General features: G+C 38.0%; 1 non-coding gene across 1 annotated transcript; it reads right to left on the bottom strand.

Moving 5' to 3' along the window:
• Positions 1-1,687: 1,687 nt before the first annotated feature.
• Trnaa-cgc (transfer RNA alanine (anticodon CGC)) lies at positions 1,688-1,760 on the bottom strand. The gene has a single exon. It is a non-coding gene; the product is annotated as a tRNA-Ala (tRNA).
• Between the last annotated feature and the right edge of the window lie 5,326 nt (positions 1,761-7,086).

Genomic DNA, 7,086 nt, shown 5'->3' with positions numbered 1-7,086 from the left:
AGCACATATCTTTGCTGACATTTTGTAAAGGCTTAAATGACCACTCACCAAAGAGTTATGGAAAAATTGGAAGATGGATGGAACTAATTCAACAGGGAGACAAATCGTTAGCTCAGCGAGTTTAATTACTTGTTTACGCAAAATCCCATCCTTTGACAAATACTTCAGAACACACTCTCCAGACAACAATTGCCTCCTAATTTGTACCCATAACGGATCCTGATCGTTCTTGGCCTTTAGGCTGACAAACAATTGTGGTACTTCGGATAATACACCGCACACAATATCACGAGGCTCCCCAGCTTCACCTTCAGCTCCCAGACACTCCTCTTGAAACATAAGACTAAGAGCAACTGCTACCTGGTTGTCGGAGCCTTTAACATTGCATACTTCGAAATGGAAGGCTGATATATGGACAGCCCATTCCGCAATCCTACAACTTTTCCTGGGCCATACCAGCACCCTACTCAACGACTGATTGTCGGTTTCTGAATCAAATTCTCTGCGTTCAAGATAAAATTTGAACTTTTCAAGGGCGAGTAGGTTATAGCTTCACACTCTTACAGATTCTAGTCCGTGCAAAAGGCAGTGAAATGCATCGATTCTTTGGTCAAAGGAACCTGGTAATAGGCTTGATTCAAGTCGAGTACAGTGAAGCAACTAGCCACAGAAAATCACGTAAAACAATTTTGAAGATCAGGTAAGGGGACCTTGTTTAGGACCATGTAATCAAGTACTGGCCTATAGCCCTGTCCCTGAGCTTGAAGGATAAGGAGCACTCGGGAAGCATATGGTGAACTGGAAGGCATAATTACACCATCCCGCAACATAGCACTGATGTTCTGCCTCAAAATTTTCATTTTAGGCTGTGAAAGACGATAAGGAGCATGTCGAACTGGAACGTTATCATCTAGACGAATATTTTACTGAATGAAATTAGTAACACTCAGTTTGTCAGAGAAGAGATCCGGAAACTCCCGCAACACATTCAACAAAAACCCTGTCTGAGGCGCCTTTTGTCATGGTCCATGCAGCTCCTCCATCGCAGGCTCGATTCCTCCCTCGGGCATGGGTGTGAGTGTTGTCCATAACGCAAGTTAGTTTAAGTTAGATAAAGTTGTGTGTAGGCTTAGGGACCGATGGCCTCGGCAGTTTGGTCCCATAAGACCTTACCACAAATTTCCAGTTTCCAACAACCGTCTCACCTGAAGATGACCAATCGAAAATTCCCTAGTTTCGCAACTTACAGAATTAATGAGGCTCGGGGTTTGATAAGAACAGAGAGCTATCTTCTCCACTGGAGAGAATTTAAAGAACAAGGTACCATTCACAAAGTCAAGGACCAGCCCGGTACAATGATCTTGGGAACCAGACTGCTTATCTGGGACCTGATCAGAACTTAAGATTTCATGCTCCAATCCACCACCCTCTCTCTATAAACTCAGGGATGCCGCCCTAAAGTGCAAGTCCCTTTTCCGATTAAGCAACTACTTAACCCCTTTCATGTTGTTGTTGTTAGTGTTGTTAGTGTTGTTTAACGTACCGTCGACTACGAGGTCATTAGAGACGGAGCGCTAGCTCGGGTTAGGGAAGGATGGGGAAGGAAATCGGCCGTGCCCTTTGAAAGGAACCATCCCGGCATTTGCCTGAAACGATTTAGGGAAATCACGGAAAACCTAAATCAGGATGGCTGGAGACGGGATTGAACCGTCGTCCTCCCGAATGCGAGTCCAGTGTGCTAACCACTGCACCACCTCGCTCGGTTAACCCCTTTCATCTTGGAATCCTTAAGTTCAGTATGAAATTAATTAAGCGATTCCCTCAATGTGCTGGGTGTGCCAGAGACCTACAAGATTGCAAATAGGCCAGCTGGCTGCCCTCCAGAAAAGACACATTACTTTGCACATCATCTAACGTGGCTTAAATAATAGGAAGAGAGGCACCTACCTCCCCAATGGTGACCGAAGAAAGGCAAAGTGGAGTGTCCACCGTCGTGCACAACCTGGCTGCCAATTTTGGGACACTACCTACTATACGCAGGCCATGAACCTTTAATTTGTATTGAAAATACTGCCTCTTAAGATGCGAAATCCCCACGCACCCCTTGGAATAGAGGATAGGTAGTGATCTCCTGAAAACAACCAGAAGCATTAATATAACAAGGAATGACTAATTTATAAGTACAATAACTCAAAGGAGTTACAAATGATGTCAAAGGGTAGACAACTCGAGCCCCCCCCTCCCCCCCCCCCCCACCCCCCACCAACAGAACGTAACCACACTCTGCGACTGCCAATTGAGACCCAGGACAAGGACTGGGATTGATTTAAACTTGATGCGTCATTTATCATTCACAAACAAATATTTCTTATTGATAATAATTTTATCATAAGCCAACTAACAGTTACCAAGATTCTTCCCAGATTTATACAAATACCTAAGATTTATAAATTAATATCACAATGAATAAGGACATTTGCGAATACATAAAATTGCAAATGGTACTTGAAGAACATGTCAGTGGTGGCCTGATTACAAACTGTTAATTTATTCAATAACCTTGTGGCAGCACTCTGTCCATGTGACTAGCTTCACAACTGTGGCCTAATCCCACAAGTTCAACAAATGTTAAGTAAATGACATTGAAATGCATTCATCTCCACTACAACAGAGGCCTACAGGCCTTCTCCAAGGCAATAAATTAGACACAAGTACATATAATGTTGCTGACCAAAGTCCATTAGCTACCTCACCACTAGCAGGTACACAATAACGTAAAATTTTTAACAATACTAAGGTGTGTAGAGGAAACGACAACACTTTGGTGTCATCAGACTATGTTATTCTGCTCCCCCATAGACAAGATACTGCCAAGCTGGCCAAATGTTACCCATGTGTAAAAACCAAAACAAACAGTAATTCTTCACTGATTAGCCATAAGGCTGCTGCACTTAATTCAAGTTAAGTACTTGAACAAACTACAGGGGTCCTAAAACAGTGTTAAAATGATAATGAAAATTAAACATTTATATTTTTAAGGAGACCTAGAAACTCAGTATTCAGTTTGCCCAATGGCTTTCATCACACACCCACAAAGAACTTACAATAAAAGAAACACTAAGTAAATCACTTTCCCAAAATCACTAACACCAAATCCTAATTCCATGACACCTGCCAAGGAGACACAATACCAAAAGAATGACAATAAAATACTCAACTTGAGGCTGAGTGGGAGATCCTTATAAGCGAGTGTGACCTGCCAACACCTAGGCCACGTGCAATGATCGGATAGCTGCTGCAGCAGAAGAAAAACCTGACCCTCCCACGAACCTGCAAAACAGCAATGCATGAATCGCTGCCGGAAAATGGCTGTCAACATATACCAAACAACACATAGCAAATAAGTCTGATAGAAATTAACACACACAGCAATACTGAAAACGGCAATTAAAGATCATTTTCAAGGAAAACAACTATTAAAACTTAAATATAGGAATGTCCCCACTCATGGAAGTTGCACGTTAGCCTTCCTAGCAATAACAAGAAACAATGTACAAAAACATTTAAAGAGTAATCACATAATAAACAAACAAGATTAAAGAAGTCAAGGTATACCTTTACTGGGGCCTCTCGGGGACGAACAGACCCTGTAATTTGGATATGCACCAAACAGCAGATGTGCAATTAAAATGTACATCTATAACCCAAAGGGCTCCTCAACACAGAAAAAGATTGTGTGCAAATAGAAGCATGCACACAAAAATGAGTCACACATAGGTACCTTTAGGCTGAGTGCACATAATTTTAGTCACAGAACAAATCCAATAACTCGCCCCAGTAAAGTCCATAAGGTCTACAAATAACAGAAACTATGGTCAGTAGTATCAATTCTCTACGATAACATACAACGATGTAAAATACCAGATTAACATTGCAAAATACTAGACTGGCTCTTACAGAAATCTCCAGATTGACACACATAGTTCCAAAAGGTGTCACTGAAAGCTATAAAGAAGTCGAATTCCTGGCCAGCTCACAGTGGCGCAGAATCAACAGTCTTTAAGTACAGTATTCACTACACAGACTTCATACATAATTTCAAATAAATGCCAAGGAGGCCAGTAGCTTCAGAACTCCAGGAAGGCACTGCATAATACTGCCCCAGGTTCATATCTGCTAACAAGTTGTTCCATACATCTCGACGTATTTAGCACTCCACAGCTGACTGATGCACTTCGTAACCAGGCTGCATGCGACGAGAGCCACCCCTTGTCCATTAAACTCACTGGTAGCAACAGTCAAAGCTGGACGAAAACATAGGCCCCAATAGCCCAACGGTCAATGGTTTCATCTTGCTGCAATCGCCAGGTAGCCGAATACTCAGGCACACACTCCCAGCTCCATGTCTTGCAAGCCTTTCGCCACCACAGAGTCCAAGCGGGAACACATAAGCAAATATGTTATCATGGGGTCCAGAATCAATGGAACGTGAACACAAGTGGCACCATTAGAATCGCACGCATGCAGTCACAGAAATGGACACAGCTCCTTTGGTATAAATTTACGTTTTGGAATTATAATTAATTCTTAACATTTTTCACAATTTGGATGTCTATCTTCGATTTTATACAAATACCTTTGTAAATTTTTTTGTTGTGTTCTAGTGACATAATAATTATATTTAACGTTTTCATCAAATAATGTTAAAAGAACAAAACTTGGTCTTTAATTCCAGTCGAAAATTTGATGATCAACATGAGGTAATAAAATATTTATATCTCTGTTTCCTTCTTGTATTGTTCCCATAGTATTATCAAGTATTCCACTTGAATTTTATATATCTTCATCATTAATTTTGTTTATATTTTCCAAGTGATTTGTTTGACCTTAATACATGTCTTTCATTTCATTTTTAATTTTATATTTTACATGTTTACAAACTGGAAATTCTTCATAAACCGAATCTTGGAAATTTTCTGCTGATTGCATTTTTGTTTTCATGATTAACGAATATAGATCAGGTTCATTAATAATTTATCTAGGAATTCAGACAACAAAAATACACAAATTTTTAAAATTAAAACAATCTGATTGGATACAGAAATACATTACTTGAACACAGAAATGAGAACTAAGACAAAGAATGATTCTGAAAAAGTTTTCTGCAAACTGATAAATAGTTCAGTATTTGGAAAAACGATGAAAAATGTAAGAAATATAGTAAATTTAAGACTAACTTCAGATGGAGAAAAACGTAAACTTGTAGCAAAGCCAAGCTTCAAGGGGAGAACAATATTTAATGAAAGTCTTGATGCTATCCATGTGAATATAACAGAAATTGTGTTTAATAAGTCAGAATGAGTATACTTGATTTATCTAAAGAACTGATGTAAGATTTTTGCTATAAAGTTATGAAGCCAAAGTATGGATGGAAAATTGAGTTGTGTTATCAAATACAGATACAGACTGAAGACTTCTATGATGACATGAAGTTGATGATAAATTTGATACTAGTGACTATCCAACAATAATATGTACAATATGGCCCAAGTTAACAAGAAGTGGTTTGGAAGAAAAAATTTATGCTTTTAAAGTTGAAGACAAACTAGAGAAAAAATCGAGATATATCAAGAAATGCATTACTAAAAAGAAAATAAGCTTAGAAGATTATAAAGATTGTTTGTTTTACAATAGGGAACTGTACAGAACTATGAATTTAATAATAAGCATGAAGCATGAAATTTATTCAGTTGAGATAAATAAAAATGTATTGAGCCCACATGATGATAAAAGATTTATTTTGGAAAACAGAATAGATACACTACCACATGGCCCTTACACAGTATTGTCAACAGTATGACAAGAAAAAATAATAGTCTAATTAAATTTTTATTTGTATAAATGGGGGCTCTACCCAAGGAGCTCAACAATTCTAGCAATACTAATTTATTTAAGGAGATTAATGAGCTACAAGTAAATGTTTTATGTAACATTACTGGTTGGAAATATTTTAATACTATACAAGAAGAGAAAATATGTTTGGAACTGAATAAGGAATTTAAAATTATTTTACCAGATAGATATCTGAAAATAATTATTGATCAGGATTTTCAGTTTCTTGAAGACAGTAATATTAAATTGAGATACAAGGGAATGAAAAAACTTAAAAATAATAATATTGAATTTCATGATCTTGAATTTCTAGTTTTAAGGATTTTATTAATATTTAAATATTTCAAAACTTTTTTTAATTCCTGATAATCGTGTAGAGGATGGTGAGCCCCCACAATGGTTGATACACCAACATGAATAAAATCTAAAATATTAATGGTAGTAATATAGCAATGTAATCGATGTAAAGTAAAATACTTGTTTTTTACTTCACTGTAGTTTTAGGTAATGTGAAGAATTTTATTTTACTGTTTTATTTAACTCCATTTACCCTTTTTTCTTCGAACTTGATTTTTTTCTGAAAAAATAAATGCAAGGGAAAAACCTATGCCTTACTCCTTTTCTCACAATTTTCTAAGTATTTTATAATGTAATTTATATATATTTTTTAATTTTTATATGAAAAAGTGACCGAAAATAAGGAATGAGGTAGTAGACAGAATTATAGGTTCAGGCTAACTTGGCTCAGTGATTTACCAAGCCAATTGAGTCTGAACCTGGAAATTCTATCTACTGGCGAGAGGCTGAAAATTATCGGGCGAGGCTCTTTTGACGATCCTGGTGCTATTGTGTAAAGACGTATGATATTGCGTGGGCATACTGACTTCCAAATCACTGAAGATGGTACTTTCACTGAGCAGCGTTATTGTTACAAAGTGCTACTTCTCCAAATGTATGTTTTCAGGGGTGCCTTCGACTCCTGTCCTCTGTTTCATGGATTGCAGTGCACGACGCCATCGAACTCCCAGGTGGAGGAGCTCTTGGAATGAGAAGATGTTCAGCGAATGGAGTAGCTGTCCGTTCACCCAACTTAAATCCCATAGAGCAAATGTGGTATGGTTTGAAGAGATGTATACCAGCACATCCACAAGCACCAGTGACCATCCAGCAACTAATGGAGTAACGGAATGTCCC

Source organism: Schistocerca cancellata, chromosome 6 (genome assembly GCF_023864275.1).
Source record: "Schistocerca cancellata isolate TAMUIC-IGC-003103 chromosome 6, iqSchCanc2.1, whole genome shotgun sequence".
NCBI lineage: Eukaryota > Metazoa > Arthropoda > Insecta > Orthoptera > Acrididae > Schistocerca > Schistocerca cancellata.
This window is presented reverse-complemented; position numbering and strand designations above follow the sequence as displayed.